Below are 17,871 nucleotides of genomic sequence, written 5' to 3'. Positions count from 1 at the left end.
TATACACATAAAGAACATATACATATATATATATATATATATATATATATATAGATAGATAGATAGATAGATAACATTGCTTATTTTATTAATATATATCTTAATTAGTAAAATTTAGCAAAAGCAATTCTCTTTCAAAAATTCAGTTTTTTCCTCTAACTCTTATTCATCAAGGAATCCTGAAAAACTAAAATTTATCATGGTTTGCAAATATGAAGCAGCATAACTTTTCAACATTGATAATAATCAGAAATGTTTCTTGAGCAGCAAATCAGCATATTAGAATGATTTCTGAAGGATCATGTGACTCTGAAGACTGGAGTAATGATGCTGAAAATTCAGCTTTGATCACAGGAATAAATTACATTTTACAATATATTCAAATAGAAAACAGTTATTTTAAATAGCAATAATATTTTCACAATATAACAGTTTTTATTGTGTTTTTGATCAAATAATTGCAGCTTTGAGAAGCATAGGAGACTTTAAATCTTACTGACCGTTAACATTTCAATGGTAAACTGTATTATGTATTTGTTTGTCTGTACAACAGTATTAGATGTTTCCTTCGCTTTAATGTACTACTAGTCGCATACAACACCACAACCCATTTTCTATGCACACTAGCACATCCAGTTGAGGCTCTCTGCTGTGGTGTGAGATAGATAATAGCAGTAACAGTTTACTCCACTTTAATGCTCGGTGTGTTTGAATGCACAAGGTGGGCTGCTTTTCTCCATCACCTCAGCGCTCTGTGAATCACCGCTGATCCGGCCCTGTTCTACATCTACATCCTCAACGGGCTCCGGCGGGAGAACAACAACACAGCGCTCGCGTTATCTCACTGACCCCGTGGTTGTTGTCTGCCTCACCGTGCGAGATCCAGATGGCAGAGTGAGAAATACAGATAACAGGCGCAGTTCAGCATCACGCACTAGTCTAGATGATCACTCAACTCCACGGCTGCAGGGGAGGACGCCGATCCGGTGTGTGTTGTAAATGGCACAACCTCCCAGTTCTGTAAACAATAACCACAGCTGTGATCATGAAACCATCCACTGTTTCTGGTCACAGGGTAAACCCATTTCCACTGGACCACCACGCACTGCACTGCTGCCCCATGATACACATTTGGAGATGGAGGAAAAGTGGGAAAAACTACAAAAAGGTCCCTAACATGCTGCTGTAGTGCCATCACCAGAAGCAAATCGACGAGCAATAATTTTTCAGTGAAATCATGTGATGCAGAGAGTGTCCAACTGGCCATCAACAGAGACCACACAACATACGGCCTCTGGCATAATAATAAAACAGCACTTGAAATGTGAATCCAGCACTTTACCGCTTTTATTAACATTCTCTTAAAGGGATTCATCAAATCTCACAGAGCAGCTGCCTTGTATTTTTTTCATGGAAATTTCTATGAATGTCTGTAATGAACAAATTGAAGCTTGAGCTGTCATGATCAAGACATTCTCGCCAGTGATTATCATCATCATCAGGCACCGAATCATTTTCTCAAGTAAATCATTCTACAACACTGATTCATGCAGGAACAAATCAACACTACTAGTTTGGAAAGGGAATAATGCAATAGGTAATAATTATTACTATTTTATAGATATAATGAATGGGTCAAAAACATTGTGAATATGGTCTAAACTCAAATGAAGATTTCTTTTTAAACTTTGAGTGGGTTGCTATAAATATGATTATGAACACAATATTTTTCCATTTTTTAACAATTCATTCACCACTAAAAGGAAGATTTGCACTGAAGTCTTCAGAGTAAAAAGCATTTTTCCTTATTTTTTTATTCTATGCAATGGCCTACAAAATCTCTCCAATCATTCTACAATGATTATTTACAAAAAGAGCTATTCAATCTTATTTATTCATATCTGAATATATTGCAGAAAAAATATTGCAGTCAGTTTTTTCGAAAACTTTTGAAGTCTACACTGTTGTTGTTCATGTCATCAGTATGTTGTTGTTGATGTCATTTTCTATGCAAGCCTAATAGATGTGCTAAAAATTATTTTAATTCATATAGAATTTAAAAGAAATGAAATGAATGATTTTCTTTAAGGCATTGAAAAATATTCCAGAGGGTCAAATGATAAATATATCTAGAAAAATATTATTCTAAATATTAAAACAGTAAAATAAAGACACTCATTTAAAATCCTTATCTGAAACAGCAACATGTGAGGGGAATTTAAAGTGCACAATTACCACAGTCAAAGAGCTGAGATAAGGCAATTATGTAATAATCTCAACTGGCCTGATGGAAGCGGTCAGTGAGCAGTTCCTGACAATGCATGAGTCAAGGATCAAGTGAGGACAGTGACAATAAAAGCAGCTCCAAGTCATACAGATCTACCATTTATTAGTCTTGGAAGCACAATGGATAAAAACAATCACCGTTAAACACAAGCTCTCTCCCTCCAATTCCTAAATGATAATTCAGTCTCTAGTGGGCACTCAACCGCTGCGTCTGAGCACTCTTGAAACTGGCCGACCATGTGTTTCATGCTCCACCTCTGTCGATGGGCATCTGGCCAAGACTGAACTGGTAGTGGCGCGGGTCTCTGAATGCACTTCAATATCACTGCAGAGACCGGACGAGCAGCACGCCTGATTGTTTGATGATAAAGAAAGGAAAATGGTTTTGCCGAGAGACAGGTGACAATGGGCCATCTCTAATCTTTCCAATTCAAAAATTAATCTGGCACTAACTGTGTTCATGAGCCATACATCGACTTTTTATTCATGGACAGAAAAGAAGGAGAATTTAGGTCACAAAGTTAAACGAAGGAATAAAAAAAGGCTAAGAGGAAAGCAAGGGAAACTAGGAAGCAAGGATAACAGAAAAAACAAGGCATGCAATGAAGGAATAACAAAAAAGAAGAAAGAAAACAAAGAGACAAAAATGAACACAAAAGAAACAAAAAATGAATGAATACAAAAAATTAAAGAATAACAGCAAACAGACAAAAGAAGGAACATAAGAAAGACTGAAGCAAAGACAAGAAAATACATAAAAGAGAAAGAAAAGGAAATAAAGAAAAGATAAAGACATTATGAAGAACAGGAAAGAGAAAAGAACAGGATGGATGGATGGATGGAAAGGAAAGGAACGGAACGGAAGTAACAGGGCGGAAAGAAGGACAGGAATGAAGAAAGGAAGCATGCATAAGAAAGAAAAAGAAGCAACAGGAAGAAAGGGTGAATAATAGGAACAGACGCACGCCCTTGCGATATGCATATTGCGATATTTACATTTGCGATATTTCGATCATTTCGATATATCATGCAGCCCCAGAAGGAAGCATAAAATGCAAATCAGAAAGAAAGCAACAAAGGAAAAAACAGGAAAGAAAGAAGGATATGAGAAAGAAAAAGGAAAGGAGGAAGGAAAATGGTTAATAAGAGGAATAGAAGGAAGCAGAGGGAAAAAGGGGAAAAAAGGACAGGAAAGAAGGAAGGAAGCATCATAGACCGAAAAATAAGGAAGAGGGGAAAAAAGTCAGAAATGAAACGTTTGTGCATTTTACAGCTGTAAGTCAGACATCAATATCATCAATATTACAGTGCGGTGCAGAAAACCTAATGAGACAAGAAATACAATGAAAACAGCATTTATGACTAAATCATGTGAAGATAAATGGAAGCACAGCATAGTTGTTTTGTAAGACTGTATTGATGTGTTTCAACAACAAGTCCTAGTGCCACATTGATCAAGCTGCACTAAAATAGAGGCCTTAGCAGAAGTGTGATCAATGCACAGAGCCTTAATTCAAACATCAATAATCACACTCTTACGTGAGAGTGCTATCATACAAAGTGCTGCACACTCAATTATTCAGCAAAGCAAATGTGAAGTCAGAAGTGACTAATAGCTCCTCATGAAGATGAAGGCCATGCCAATTAATTTTAATTGCTTTCTGTCAAGATTTCAAACTAATCAAGCTTTAAAAAAAAAAAAAAAACACAAAATAAGAAATTAAAAACAAAAAACAACTTCCTTGACACCCATTATCAATAAATACACACTGCCAGCGTGCTACAATTCCATCTAAATTAATTAGAAAATATTTCTTAATACTAATAAAATTGAAAAAATAAAATCATAAAAACACAAAAAAAAAAGTTAAAAGTTGAGGAAAGAGGAAAAGAAGAAAAAAGCAAAAAAGGAAGCAAGAAAGGAAGAAAAAGGAAGCATAAGAGACTAAAAAAAGAAATGAAAAATAAAAGTTTAAGCAAAGTTTTGCTTGCCACGTTTTATGAATAATTATATGCAAAACTAAATAAATGGTTATCAACAAATAAAAACACCAATTAATTGTAACATTTATTGCATAAAATCATCAAATGATGTCAGCGGAGAATGTGATACTGATTTAATACAATACAATTCAATAAACGAGAATTTGAATTTGATCTGATTTTGCTCCATTTCGTCGTCAAAAATAGTTTAAAACAAAGACACAGCGGAAACGCTGCGCATCTCCATTCAAACACAGCGGTGTTTCGTTTATGAATGAACATGAGTCAGTGATTCATGATTATATATATATATATATATGTGTGTGTGTGTGTGTGTGTGTGATTAAATTTAGCATATATTTATACATGTATATATACAAATTTATAAATATAAAATATGTATTCATATGTATATATAAAGGTTAAAAAGTAAATGTTATTTAAAAATTGTGTTTAAAAAGTGTCCTTTTTTGGAAAACTAGTCAAGCACCCTGCCCTGGATGCAGAACAGATAACAAAATCCAATAATGTTTCCATCTAAAGTTTCGATAATAAATAAGCTCTGAAGGTATTAAAGCAATGCCACCACTCTACTCAAAATGAGGTCTATATATTTGTCACAATGAGGAGTGTTATTCCTGCATCTAAATCCGTCTAACTCCACACATATGGGATGATCCAAGCGGGATCGTCAGTAAAGAGGAGCGTGTGGTGATGATGGAAAGTGAAATTCAATTAGCGCTCTCAGACAACGTCTCCCACACAGCGCTCCACTCTCAATGCTGGAGAAAAGGTCGTTTTCCAGATGAGAATAGCTCCATTGTGGGATACATGTCAAGCAGACGGTGTCTGTGCTAGAAATTTTAATTGGTAAAGGCTGATGTAATCTACAGACACCTATACTTGAACTCGGAGATCGGATATCAAATAAACGGCATCTTCTGCCATTGAGTCATATGGAAAATCTAAACTGCAGTGCCCTGATTGTTTTCCTGCTCATGACAGTTTTTTCAGGACAAACTTGTTCCTCGTCAGATAACGCTCTTCCTGAAAAAAGGCCACCGCCCTTCTGAACGTGTTGTGTCAAAGCTTTGTAAGAAAAATGAAAACTTCTTCATTCCAAAGAATGAGTTTCCACCATCTGAATGCCAATTGACAAACCAGTCTGACTGCTACTCACTTAGAAGCATATCAAGAAGAATCTGCAGGCCGAACCCTAATTTTCTCTTGTCAGCAGCTGTAAAGGTCAGGGATGCCATTATTATAAAGTACCAGTGGCCTTTAGCTTTCAGAAAATGCTGTACCTTCAGCATTATTTAACATGTTTTATAGAGGAATTTAAAAGGACTTGCCACAAAATGTTGAAATAAAATAATTCAGCAGGGAATTAACATCTAAATTCTTTCCTGCAGAATGTCTGTAAGCAGTTTTTGGTTAATTGTCCTTATTGCTTGAATTCTTATAGTTAAAGAAGAAGCAAAAGCATAGCTATTGATGTATATAAATTAAAAGCAGTAGGCCTACAGAAAATATTCCATTTATGCTTCTTTTGCATAATGGTAATAAGAATTGCAGTGAAATCTGCTTGCGTGTCTAAGAGGAAAAGCAAAAGAAAAAACTTAAGCTTCCTAAAAATAAGACTAATTTCCTTTAATCAAAATATAACTGGTTTCTTTCTTTGGATTTGGAAATATGACCTGGTCATGTTCTTGGCGGGTTTCGTGTGATTCCTCCATTAGTACAAAATATGTAATGCATGGATTCAAAAACAAAGACTACAAACATTAACGCCATCAAAATTTTGGACACCCTACAACAGTCTTGCAAAGAACATAATCACATATTCATTTTTGGCCAAGATTTGTTTTATTTCTGCCTTTTCAGAATTTTAATGTGTTCATGAATTTGACTGAACAGATTCTTTTCAGTGTTAATTCAAATGACCGTGAAACCCATAAAGACTTCAGCGTGAACGGAGTGAGTGACTGCAGAGAGCCCTAATTAACAGTGCCAGGCTTAGACATCCAGATGTTCTCCTCAGAGAGTGAGCGACTGCATCTGAACACAGACAGAGGGATAAGCACAGGGATAAAGAATAAAAAATAAAAAAAAAACACTCGGGCCTAAAAATACTCTGTGCCAACACATGAACAAAATCACTTCTCACTTCGTAAGCTCAGTTTTGTTATCGTGCTCTTCCGTGTCAGACAACAACTTGTAACGCAAACGTGCTGCATTTTCATAGTGATGCAACAAAATTTCAACAACTGAAAATATTTGACCAAAAAAGCAAATTTAAATTTTGGCCAAAATTGTTTTGGAGGTCAGACGGGTCATGCCGTGTCAACTTACCAGAGGTCACAGCCTAAAAATTTAGATTTTGATATTTTTTCTGGTCAAAAAATTACATAAAGAAATTAAATTGCATGGATGTATATTTACGGAGTAATGCATTATTTTGTATAGAGGGGGGTCAACTTTCACCTGAGTTTTGGAGTTAAATTGCAGGGGGGTAAAAATGATTTAAGAAAGATGGCAGCATCATGTTATTTTTACACAGAGATTGGTTGGTCTGTTAGTAAAATCTGTTGACTTTAGCATTTTTGTTGAGTTATAAGCCAATGGTAACAGTTCACAAATGGGAAAAAGCACTTCTTGTTTTTTCATGCCTGTAACTCAAGAAGTATTAAAGATCTTAATATCCTTTAAGATTTTGGTTCTTAAACTTCTACTAGTGTCAAAAACCAACCAAAAAATACTAGGGTAAAATTCAACAATTTGGACATGGAGCCACATTGAGACCCCCAAATCTCTGGAAATGAACATTCAGGGTCTTAATGAACAAACCTAAATAATGTTTAAGAAACAGAGCCTAAAATTGTACTGAGAGATCTTTAATACTTCTTGAGTTACAAGCATCTGTACAACCTGAAATGTTGCCATATTTATTTATGGTAAAGTTCTGGCAACCACAGCTACCCTATTTTTACTATCAAATTCACAGATTATTTTTTACAGTGTATCTTTTTTTAAAACATCAATCATTAAAAGCAGTGTTTTTTTAACTACATTTCTTGTGCTAAATATAGCAGCGAGTTTCAGCCGTGATGAAGCGAGGATTCAGATGCACCTGCGCACTTATTGTGGTTCACCTACTAAAGGTCGGAGTCGTGCCGCTGGCCTCTACTGTGAAAAGCGAATGATGAAGCCGTTCTCCTCTGCCATTCAACAAATACAGCTTCTCACCAGGTTCCAAGCGCCTTCCATGAGACCAGACGTGTCCTGCAGAGATCTCGCGCAGAGCGTTCCAGCCCTGTTTGAGCAATAAGGCGGTACTCTCCACTGCCAAAGCAGGATTGTTAGTCCTGACTCCCGCAGACAATGGCTTAGCAAAGCTATTATAGCGAAAGGCCAGTTCTCTCCCTGCCTGAGAGGAAAATAGTCCTCAACAGTATGTTTTATCTGACAGATCGGGACTTTTGACCCTAGCTCAGTCACAACACTGTTTGTGTAGTATAGTAACGCTGGTTACTGAAGGTAGCAATTCGGTGAAGTGCACCAAAAGGGTTAAAGTGTTTAACAGTAGCTGCTCTGAAGACAGTTTTCACATTAAAATGGCCCAGAGATTAGCCGGCTCTAACAGACCCTCTGATCTTGCTGAACGATTTAAGTGCCTTTGACTTTAGTGTGGCAGGCATGTATTCATTCATGATTTTTCCTGAGAAAATGGGAAGTGGGGGTGACCAATATCATTCAAATCTCATAAAAGTACAGGCTAATTTTCATGGTATATAAAAACCACAATATATATATATAATTTAAAAAATCCATATTTTCCCCACGAAAAAATAAGCACAAGAGTTTTATATACTACATAACATATTTTTTAATATAGAAAGTATGAAAAGGTACAAGGTAATAAGTTTCCATTTAAGATTCCAATAAGATTCAATTTAACATTAGTTGTATTAACATGTTAAGCATTATTAGTTAACATGAACTAACAATAAAAATACTTCTAAAGAACTGATTCATCTTAGTTGCAATATTTATTAATACATTATTCAAAAAGTTGTAGGCTATCTGATAATATTATTTAATAGACCTAAGCTAACATGAACTAAAAGAAAAGTTGTATTTTTATTAACTAGCAAAATTTATAAATACTGTAACAAATGCATTGCTAATTTTGGTAATCTTAAGCCCTATTCGGACGGTAATTGTTTCTCAGGGGGACATAAGGGATTTTCACCATTTACAGGGGGGAGTTGGTGATTTTAATGCCGTCCGAATCCAGTATGTCAGTGTTTTTTTCTCACCACCCGCGTAAAATCCCCAGCCGAATTACCTACTGTTTTTTGACAAACACCAAGGTCGTGTGGTGATTTAATTGCCGTCCGAATCCACATCTCTAAAAGTTTCTAAAAGGATATCAATCCAAAAGTCGTTTTGTAAATTTTTGTAAATCCTTTTTGACCACTGAAATGCACCGTACGGTTGCACTTTGCGGTAATTTGTATCAGAAAAGTGGCATCTCGTGCATTAAAAATGGACACCTACATCACCGAAGTGCTAGAATACAGTTTTTTTATCAGCGCTTCAATACAGTGACTGGGAGCTAAACACAAAAACATCTGAAATGGGCCATTATCATGGCAGCGACAGAACATTTTAAAAATATATTATATTATGGCTATATTATATATAATTATAGGGCTCCCCACGACTAAAGTCGACTAGTAGTCATTAATTTTAAGCATTATTGTTATTACCGTATTGGCCCGAATATAAGACGACCCTGATTATAAGACGACCCCCCTTTTTCCAGATGTACCTTTTGGAAAAAGGCTTTTTAAAAACCAAATCTTGTTTTTTCTTTGTTTTTACTCGCGATCTTTACAACACGCATTACATTACGTATTTCATGGCACACTCGTTTTATGCATATTTGGCGCCACCTATTGTTGTGGGTGTATTATTGACATGTCAAAGTCTAGACCCTGAATATAAGACGACCGCGTTTTTTCAGATGTATTTCCAAGAAAAAAACATTGTCTTATATTCGGGTCAATACGGTATTATCAATTATTATTATTATTATTATTAATAAACCATTTAATAATTTAATAATGAGCCTTTAATTGCCTACATAGCCTAATAAGTGCTCAAGCGCATGTCAATGATCATGTGACTGACTACGTAAGACACGCAGTTCCGGGTTTGTAGGATTACAAACTCAGACGTCCACCGCAACTTTATCTTCATCCGAAAGCATGTGTTTAATCACTGAGGAGCTATGGAGATTTATTTTTTACAGACGTCCCCAGGAGAAACAATTACCGTCCGAATAGGGCTTTAGTTAATGTTTTACAATAGATTTGATTCATTAATGCATTATGTATTATGAACTAACAATGTACAATCATTATTTAATTAATTACAAGTTATTATATAAAAATATATACATAAATTATACAATTTATACAAATCAATTTACTGTACTGTATATTGTATAATTATTGTCAATTCAAGTTTATGCATTAAAACATGTTCATATAAACAACTTGAAATATTAAAAATGCCTAGTATATGAAATTAGCATTAGCCTAGATTAATAAATGCTACTACATGCATGTAATAAACTATTGTTCATTGTTAGCAATACATAATGCATTACCTACTGTTAACCTAAAAATCTGAATCTTACTGTAAAGTGTTAACACAAACTCAAAAGGTAAGATTATGAATGATACAGTTGCACAGCATCTCACACCATGAGCAAAACATTGACAGTGAGTCAAGTAGGGCTGTTACGATTTTGCAATTAAATCAGAGTTCTCGATTATAAAAAAAATCCTCAGTTGCATTTTGCCGGTGTCGATTAACCGCCAAAATACTGGAAGTGGCGCATTCCATGGACGAGAATCCATGAAAAGCATTACTAGACCAACTTCTGAGGCTGCACGAAATATTAAAACCATTTAAAAATCATGATAAAGCATAATGCTATTGTGAATTAACAAAGGCTGTGATTCAATTAAATAAATATATGCGCGGCAGCTTTAATATGCGCTTTATTTATATGCATATAGGTTACGGCTCCGTTCACAGCAAATGCTGCTCCACACAAACAGTCATCATTTACATGAGCGGAGCGTCTCAAACTCCATCTCTGCATATGCTGTGAGCCTGAGTTGCTTATAACGTTCATCTGGGAACAATGTGCACTATTCTATCAGATTTATCAGGTAAATCATTTATAAACCTACGACAACACAGGAGATTACAGGATTATATTTCTAAATATGCTCACTGTTCATTGCAACTTCAATAAAAGTTTAAACCCTCACTCTGAGTTTACATGTTTTGATGTCCACATGTTCTTGTTCAGGAAATGACAGCGGCTCTAGCATTTCTATCATAAAGAAGTGGCCAAATATTAAAGATTAAGTGGACAACCAATTATTAATGCCTATTTGAACCAATTATTATTGCTATTATATATGTATTTTAAGTCATTTTAAAGTCTATCGTTCGCTTAGGTCTATTGTTATTACCACAAAAAAATTCTCCAATTACTCGGTTAATCATCAGAATAATCAACCACTTACTCGATTACCAAAATAATTGTTAGTGACATCCCTAGAGTCCCTAAATTAAATTGTTTTGATGTGAAAAAAGTTGTTGTAAAGTCACTGAATATTTTTAATAATAATTCCAAATTGTGAATTTAATTCATGTAAAAGTATCAAGAAAAAAAGTTAAAACTTAAAATAAAAAATTTTCCACTTTTCCATTACAAGTGTTCAAGATTAGTGGTCGACCGATATATCGCCAAGGCCGATATATCGGCCGATATTTGGCATTTTTCAAATATCGGCATTGGCCGATAAGTTTTTCTGTTTGGCCGATGCGTTCGAGGCGGGACTTTTATTTTGACGGCGCAAAGATATCGGCATCGGCTGTCAAAAAACCAATGTCGGTCGACCACTATTCAAGATGTCAGAACTGTCACTTCAAGGGGTTATAATGGTTGCAATGCATGTGACCAAATATAATCTTAATTTTTTGATGAACTATCCCTTTAAGCTTTGCATTGTCCTAGAGATGAGGAAGTTCATTCAGCTAGTTCATTAACATCAACTTCTCGTTAGTGTGAGAGTGAGAGGAACACAAGCTACTCAAGTCAGGCCTGAACAGGAACAGTGGACCTAAAATCGATAGAAACCCCGTCTCAATGGATCAAGCTTCGCCCTCACAAAGAGTTCTCTGTTCACCATTTAAAAACACGTCCCCCTGCTCCATATAGGGCTCAAACGAGGGCCATTCCAGCTTCAACCATCCATAAAATAAGCCAACACTCAACGTCTGGGTCTCATTTGCCCAAGAGCCAAAATATTTACCTTTTCATGTTCTCTCATCCTGCATTGCATGCCAAAGAAATCATACACCGGTTTATCACACCTGTAAGTCAGGCAGAAAAATGTGACTCGATTATTGAAATAAAGATGAATTACTAAATTAAAAAGTGATGCAATTATCACTAGTGATGGTTAAAGCCGTCCAGATTACAGCATTTAATCCAGTCATGTAAGAGTTTTTTACCTGTTAAAAAACATCACACACCTAGATGTGCATTGCTGAAAGAAAGCTAGAGTTAGGAACAAAACAGGAGAAAAGGGGGAGAAAAGCCCCTCTTCCGTACATCACTCTTTACACAATCTGGGCCATGCCCAATTATTTTACTCCTGCAGTTACCATGGAGACTGGCTCCCTCCCACTCCTGGGTGTTAAGAGACATTGGAGGCCAAGCCTGACACGCGGTGCGGTTTGTGTTGTCACTCTCCGCTTTATCGCCACAACAGGAAACAGCTGCGAACTCGCTAATAAGCAGAGGTTGACTTGGTCAGTGCCACCTCATTCTATCAGAAATCCATGAGCTCATCTCGAGGTGTATGGAGTGTGACCGACAGTGTTGAGGAAATCAAGAAATCTGTTTCTATGAGACCTGGAATTAACAGACACACTGTATCATTGTACCAACCCTTGTAACTTTGAAAGCTACAATTTTAAAACGTAAAACCGAATAAAGACAACAGAAGTTAAGAACACGAGCCATTTAATGTAATTGCCACGGTAAAAAATTCCATCTACTTCAATTTAAAAACTTGAGTTCAGTTGCTGTCTTAAATGCTTTTTCACGTGGCAAAATTGCCACTATTTTTAATATTTACAGCTGAGCAGATGAAACTCGCAGTTATGGTAAGGGGCACTGGTCCAGCTAACCAACTAAACAGGTCGTTTGAGACAGACTGGGAGGAGAGGTGGTGCAATAATGTAAAATGTGTGAAAAATTATATGTTTTGGAAGAATCAAGTATGAAATCCTATTCTAGTACAGCACAAAAACTAAATTAAGACTAGGGCTGTGCGATTAATCGCAATCGAATCGCAATCGATGGGGACGCGATATTACTCTGTTCCAGAGCATATGCATGACTGCCAGCCTTGAATGGCAGCCTTACTAACCAATAGAGTGAGCGCACCTCCGTTCTCCCCAATCAGCACTGCTCTAGCCAACTGTGCCCACCATTAAAAAAAAAACAATCAGAAAGCGGGAGAGAGACAGAGTGGGATTATGGCATCTACAGGGTTAGATCAATAGTTAGGCAAATTAAAACTAAAGAAAAACGTATGTAACTTAAGCTTTGAAATGACAGACAACGAACAAAAAAGGTAATTTGCAAGATCTGTGTCAGCGCATATCAAGAGCTCCCTTATCGGTTCTGTTTTCAGTACTGGAGAATAAAAGATACATTCTTAGATGTTTTTGTTAGTACATGAACGTTATCTTACACATTTTATCTCCCCAACAGATTAATTTGAAATAAGTTTATAATGCATGTTGGCTATTCCCAATTCAGAAGAGCGCACACACAGCCTGTGTCTGTGAATGCTTCTCATACTCGCTCCTCTCTGCCCCACGCGGCGCGAATCCCGAATCACGGACGAGCCGTTCATGCTTGCCGCACTCACGCAGCCTGTCTCGTAATGCTCGTTTATACTTATACCAGCTCCGCACCGCAAGTCTCCACGAGCGCATCTGGCAGTATGGATGAGGCTTGACGCACAACCTGTGTCAACTTGCGCCTGGCTCCGCGTTTAAAACGAATGTAAATTCAGTCTAACTGCTTGCTAATTTCACTTGGATGAAATGAAACATTCAGCACATTTTCCACTTGCACTTAAAATCCCAAATACTTAAAAATGAATAAATCTCCGCAAGCGCATCTGGCAGTATGGATGAGGCTTGACGCACAACCTGTGTCAACTTGCGCCTGGCTCCGCGTTTAAAACGAATGTAAATTCAGTATAACTGCTTGCTAATTTCACTTGGATAAAATGAAACATTCAGCACATTTTCCACATGTTCTTAAAATCCCAAATACTTAAAAATTTATAAATCAGCCTATGTAACATATAGGGTTGTGCCGATAGACGATAGTATCGTGTATGGACGATAGACAGAGATATCGCCTGTGGCTGATGCCTTTGACGATAAAGTAGTTATACCATTATAATCTTGCCTGCTGAAAAAAAAACAATACAACCCCCCCAAAACACAATAGAAAATTCAATGGATTTCAGGGTTATAATGGTTCAGCGCGCGCTGACTGAATTCTGACTCGCGAATTCTCTCCTCATAAACAACAAAGTGTAGATATACATGCGATGTAAGTAGAAGAGATTTATTCATCATATGTAGTGTAGATTATACCATTGAGCTGAAGCTTGACTTTGCAAATTTAAAATCGCAAATCAAATCGCAATCGCAATATCTGTCAAAAAAAAAAAATCGCAATTAGATATTTTCCCCAAATCGCACGGCCCTAATCAAGACTTCACAAAAGACATAATGACACAGTTTTAAAAAATATAATATAATTAAATTGAGTGCATTTGATTAGTCATTGAAGTCAAGTGTCATTCCAGTACAACTCAAATCATATTAAACTGACATAAAAAAAATCAGGTTGAATCTCATTTAACTTAAAAAATGAAGTTAAAATTGGTGAAATTATTTGGATTATTTTGATGAATTGATGAATAATGGAAAAACATGTTGCCATGACATACAGGTAGACTTGTGCCGGCCGTGTTTAAATTATTTAAACAGCCATTCAGATTTGTGTATTTGCTATGATGTTCATCACAGCCAATTAAGTCTAAATATTTAAGTATTTGGCGTTATTTATTTTCAAACTTTTTTTACATTTTGTTGTTAAAATCGAAAGTTGCGACTGTGTTATTTAATGAGCTAACATGAACTAAGACTTGTGTTTTTTTAAACAAAGATTAATAACTTCTGTAGCAAATGTAGCTATTGCTCATTGTGGATGTTAATGCATTAACTAAGGTTAACTAATGAGGTCTTATTGTAAAGTGATACCTATTGGTCTTTATAGTTCTTTTGCACTTTAATCTGTGTAAAACTTTTAACTTTATACATTTTTCTGTATTGCTTTATTGCATTTAAATGTTCAGTTATTTTTGTTATAAGAAAAAAGTTATTAAACCTGTTATACTGTATTATGACAGCACTTTTTTTTAAACTTAATTTCAATATCGTGATAATACCGCATACCGTGATAAAAGCATTAGCAATTAATCGCAACATGAAAATTTGATACCGGCATATCCCTACATACAGGGCATGTTTGTGTAAATGTATCTGTTGAAGTTCATCAATTTTTTGTCCCAAATAAATACTTCTGTTATTTTGAAAATAAGTATTTTTCACAACAAAGTTTATATTTATTTGGCACAAATACAAAAATGTACAAGATCTTAATTATGGTGATAGTATTAGACTTGAAAATTTACATAAAATTAATAATTAGAAACACATTCTATTCTATTCTATTTATATTTAAATTTATTTAGATTTAGATTTAAAAACACTGACATCAAGATTTAACCACACATTTTGCACCAAAAAGACGAAAAATTAATTAGTGAATTGTTTTTTGAAAACTGCATGAATGTTTAAAACGAACTGTTTGACTAAAAAGAAACCAGAACTCTCTAACATAGAAGTAACGTTACACTGCAACTTGTTGGGAAGATTCATTACTGGAAAAACTACACTTTTCTGAAAACTAATCAGCTACAGGTCACACTATAAATAGTTAAGTTAGGAGCATCACTAATTTTAGTTATTATGTCTAAAGGCTATATATAAGGCTTCTATAAGGTGAGAAAGTGAGAGCAACTGTCTCTCTAACGGATCCATTTTGCATGTTTCCACGATCCTGGTACTTGACACGGGAATTACCAGCAGAAAGCAGGAGATACCTAAAGCCTGTAATCAGCTTAACATTAAAGGCTTATAATCAGTGAGGTCTCTGTGTCCCAAGCTGCTGCTGAGATGCTTCAGAGGCCCGTACTTGACCGGAGACTTCTCAGGCCGAATCGCACACGGTCAGACAATTCTGATTCCTGCGGTGCACAGTAGTTCTGACCAATCGATTTAGGCCACCAGCACAGCACTGTCTGACAGGGTATTCAAGTTAACACAGTCGGTTATCTCTTAAGTAAATGTAAACAGCCAGGAAAAAAGATAAATCGAATGTGTCAAAATACTGAATGTGTGCATTAGGCCTTCCAGTGTAAATGCAGCCCCTGTGACCTCTCGGTGAAAGAGGAGGTTAGTAATAACGATCGAGGTTTACATCAGTTCAGACTCGGATCTCCAGAGACTGCATCAGTTACAGTCACACTACAACTTGTTAATAGCATTCACTACTTTTAGTTTTTATTATGTATAAAAATGATATATAAGGCTTCTAGAAAGTGAGAGCGACTGTCTCTCTACCGGATACATTTTGCATGTTTCCACGATTCTGGTACTTGACATGGGCATTACCAGCAGAAAGCAGGAGATACCTAAAGCCTGTAATCAGCTTAACATTAAAGGCTTATAATCAGTGAGGTCTCTGTGTCCCAAGCTGCTGCTGAGATGCTTCAGAGGCCCGTACTTGACCGGAGACTTCTCAGGCCGAATCGCACACGGTCAGACAATTCTGATTCCTGCGGTGCACAGTAGTTCTGACCAATCGATTTAGGCCACCAGCACAGCACTGTCTGACAGGGTATTCAAGTTAACACAGTCGGTTATCTCTTAAGTAAATGTAAACAGCCAGGAAAAAAGATAAATCGAATGTGTCAAAATACTGAATGTGTGCATTAGGCCTTCCAGTGTAAATGCAGCCCCTGTGACCTCTCGGTGAAAGAGGAGGTTAGTAATAACGATCGAGGTTTACATCAGTTCAGACTCGGATCTCCAGAGACTGCACCATCTTCTATGAATATTGCTGAGAGAGCATCCGCTGACAAAGATCATTTTTGTAAGTACGCGAATGTGTGTGCAAGCTCACATACGCATGTGTGCTTATTATCAGTGCATCTGATCAGTTACACTGCTATCTTGAATCATCACATGGAGCAATGTTTGTCACGCTGCAGGGTGGCTGACAATATACCAACACTTTAAAGTGGCCTTTGACTCCCATCTTCCTCAGAGCGGAGGTGTTTGTTTTTTTTTAAATAGGTAACTAACTACTCCTTGACCCACTCCCCATTCACCAGCACCTCCTCAATCCGGTACTAAATAGACAGTGACAAAAGTAAGAAAAGAGGAAAAAGTAAAAGCAAAGACATTGTGAGGACTGCCATTGTTTTATTCTTTTTATATGTAAAAATAACTCCAACCAAAAAGCAAAGTAGGTCAGAGAATTCCCAAGGTAGTGCAGAGAGTTGTATCACGGCAGAAACAGAGCTCAGCCCATCCCAGTTCTAGGCTCACAGACCTGGACAGCCAAATGAGCACAGAAACACATTATACACTGGTCTTGCCAGCCATTCCTAAAGGCTTCATTCACCTAATGTACTGCTGTTGAAGTGGGCATATCTGCTCAGAACCGTAGTTGGTCTATGTGGATGCACTCAACTTGAATCAGTCAAACAAGGCCATTTACAGAAATTAGCAATAAATAAATAAATAAATACCTACGCAACGGTCCATCCTGATAACCAACATGTGAATAATTTTGGTACATGAAGGACAGATAACCATTAGAGGTCAGTTACACAAGTCAAAGTAGCCAAAAATTCTTTAGAACTGTAACTAGTGGATTTCAATTCAAAAATGCAGAATACAAAAATGAATTTATTCAAATCCCAGCACAACACATTTAAGCATGTTGGTGTTGCTCTTGTATTGCTCTTGTATCTAGTACAAAGATTTATTTCAATTAATTTGACATCTCATTTTTTTAAGCCTTAACTCAGTTTTAGCTTAACTCATTTAAGATTCAGCCATTGAAAAAAAAGAGGATGTCTCTGTTTGTGGTGTCTACGGATCTGGGTATCCACAATTAATTTGTATTAATTCCCTGCCGTCACAATGTTACATTTTCTGCTCATCCGCAAGCCCAAAAGAATGGCTAACATGTGCATTTACCCTCTTAAATCAATTAAAGGTGCAATAACAGAGCTGCTGTTTATTTTGGCATTGCCGTTCACATCCAGCATGTTTGTTTAT

At 36.3% G+C, this 17,871-nt stretch overlaps 1 protein-coding gene across 9 annotated transcripts in view; it reads right to left on the bottom strand.

Moving 5' to 3' along the window:
- The window catches only part of LOC107713322 (spermatid perinuclear RNA-binding protein-like), a 96,624-nt gene that overhangs the window by 66,059 nt on the left and 12,694 nt on the right, over positions 1-17,871 (bottom strand). Inside the window, exon 1 of one of the 9 annotated variants that reach the window (XM_016518787.1) lies at positions 744-767. The exons of the other annotated variants lie outside the window; for them this stretch is intronic. The gene's annotated coding sequence lies outside the window, so the exon portion shown is untranslated. Of the gene's footprint in view, positions 1-743; positions 768-17,871 lie in introns of those variants that run through there. 9 annotated transcript variants of the gene reach the window in all.

The sequence above is a fragment of the Sinocyclocheilus rhinocerous genome, unplaced genomic scaffold, assembly GCF_001515625.1.
Source record: "Sinocyclocheilus rhinocerous isolate Xijiao unplaced genomic scaffold, SAMN03320098_v1.1 scaffold688, whole genome shotgun sequence".
NCBI classification, from domain to species: Eukaryota; Metazoa; Chordata; class Actinopteri; order Cypriniformes; family Cyprinidae; genus Sinocyclocheilus; species Sinocyclocheilus rhinocerous.
The sequence above is the reverse complement of the archived record's forward strand: the minus strand, read 5'-3'. Positions and strand labels throughout refer to the sequence as shown.